At 43.7% G+C, this 2,452-nt stretch overlaps 1 protein-coding gene across 3 annotated transcripts in view; it reads left to right on the top strand.

The window, feature by feature from the left end:
- The window catches only part of CILK1 (ciliogenesis associated kinase 1), a 39,969-nt gene that overhangs the window by 169 nt on the left and 37,348 nt on the right, over positions 1–2,452 (top strand). The gene's annotated exons all lie outside the window — the stretch shown is intronic.

The raw sequence follows: 2,452 nt of genomic DNA, 5'->3' as shown, positions 1-2,452 counted from the left end.
GTAAGTTTGATCCTTCACTCTGTGATAATTTTAACTCTACCCTCACCATTCCCGATCTTTGAAACGGTTCTAAAGGGGAGTGGGTGGGATGCCTGGAGAAGAACCTTAGATAATTATTTCTGTGGGTTAGGTGATTATTGACTCTGCAACACCCATGTTAGAGGTCGTAAAAACATTTCCACTTTAGATTTACTACTTTGCACATAGCACTAGTACTTGTTATCAAAGTATTTTCTCATATTGTGTGATAGTAACAAGCAGGTTAATAAACATCATTTTACATGAGAGGAAACTGAAACTCTAAGAAATTAAGTGACTTAGTTTGGGTCATTTACATGCATGTGGTGGTCTGGTGACTGCTGTCTTGTTCCTCCTGCCCCACTTGCCCTTTACAACCTGAGTCCAGACACATTGTATTCGTTATCTGTTGCTGTTTAACAGTTTGCTCCGAGACTTCTTTGTTTAAAACAACACACATTATTATCTCACAGTTTATCTGGGCCAGGAGTCTGGGCACAGCTTAGCTAAGTTCTCTGCCTCAGTATCTCTCATGAGGCTGTTGTCAAAGTATTGGCTCAGACTGGGGTCTCATCTGAAGGCTGGACTGGGGAAGAATCCAATTCTGAGCTCATTGATCTATGGGTTGCTGGACTGAGGGCTTCAGTTCCCAGCTGGCTGTTGGCAGGAGGTTGCCCTCAGTTCCTTGCCATGTGGGCCTCTAAAGACCAGCTTACAACATGGCAATTTGCTTCATCAAGACATGGGAGTCAAGAAGGCAATGAGAGACTTGTACTAAGATGGAAGTCAGATCTTGCTTTTGTAAATTAATCAAAGAAGTGACATTCCTGTCAAATTGCTGTATTCTATTGGTTAGAAGCAAGTCATTGAAGGAGAGGGGCTTCTAAAAGGTTCTGGGTAGCAGGAGGTGGGAGTCTCTGGGAACCGTATTGGAGACTGCCACACCCATCTCTATCCAGTTGCATTCTCAGCATCTCTGTTTGAATGCCCTGCAGATATTTCAAACTCACCATGCCCAAAACTACACTTAGACTCAGCATATTATCTCACTTTTACCCCAAATTTGTTTCTTCTTCAGTATTTCCTATGTTGATAAATGGCACTATCCCCTCGAAACCGGGGAGTTCTTCTGCCTTCCCTCCCCCTTATTCCTCACCTCTAGTTATCTAGTCCTGTCAATTCTATGTCATAGTTATGTGATCCACCTACTTCTGTATATTCCCACTGCTAACCTCCATTCAACCCATTACCCTTTACCACCTCCAACACTAGGTCCTCTGTAGGGCTCCTGGCTTTTTTTCCCTTATTCATATCAGACCAAAAGGATTATTTTAAACATACAAATTTAATCCTCTAAAACCACCTGACCAAATGTTCATTGTGTTCCCTGAACACATCCCCTAGTCCCACCTGATGTCAGCATAGCTGTAGTGCACAGCTCTAGCCCACACCGGCACCACACCCCAAGTGCACTTGGGAGACTTTCAACCAAGGTACATTCTGTCCAGATCTTTAAAAGGTCCCTAGCAGGCCTCAGCCATTAGCTTGCTCATACAACCCTTATTGGGTTCCCTACCTCTCTTTTCTGAGTCTCCTGCTCCTTGCCCTGGCTTCCTGGAGCTCCCAAATAAACTACCTGCACCCAAGTTCTTGCCCAGGCTCTGCTTTTGGAGGAATCCAAACTAAGACCGCTTCCAAATGTCTTCCTGTCAGTTTTAAGATGAAGCCCCAAATGTTTAAGGTGACCTACCAATCACTGCATCATTTGGCCGAGCCAATGCCCCTGGCAGATTCACTTTAATGGGCTCTTTTCCTTTCTTCACAGCACTTGGTACAGAAAATTATTGTCAACCTTCTGGCCATGATGTCAGTTTCATGAGGGATGTCTTTCTCATCATTGCCTCGCCAGTGGCTGACAAAGCACCTGTTGTACCACATAGCAGGGGTTAAATCATATTTGGGGCATGAATAAAGAATTTGATCACTCTACCAGGAGACAGTGTGATAAGGACAGAGGAAGCTGGAGAGATGGGCAGTTTGTTACTGGCCAGCAGTGAGACCTCGGGAAAGTCGTGTGCCTTCTCTGTTTCTGTTTCTTGAGCTGTCCTTATCTGTTTCACAGGGCTGCTGTAAGACGAATGAGACAACATGATTGAAATTCACTGAAAAATATAACCTTGAAACTTGGATTTCTGATTAGCTAATGGTGCTTTCTTTCTCTCCATTCAGGCTCTAGACCAGGGCTTGGCAAACTTTATAAAGGGCCAGGCTGGAAATATTTTAGGCTTCACAGGCCATATGGTCTCTTGCAACTACTCAGTTCTGCTGTTGTAGTTTGAAAGCAGCCACAGGCAGTATATAAATGAATGAGTACCGTTGTGTTCCAATAAAACTTCATTTATAGGAACTGGAATTGGAATTGCACAAAATTTTC

This window comes from Callithrix jacchus, chromosome 4 (assembly GCF_049354715.1).
Source record: "Callithrix jacchus isolate 240 chromosome 4, calJac240_pri, whole genome shotgun sequence".
In the NCBI taxonomy this organism is placed as follows: Eukaryota; Metazoa; Chordata; class Mammalia; order Primates; family Cebidae; genus Callithrix; species Callithrix jacchus.
This window is presented reverse-complemented; position numbering and strand designations above follow the sequence as displayed.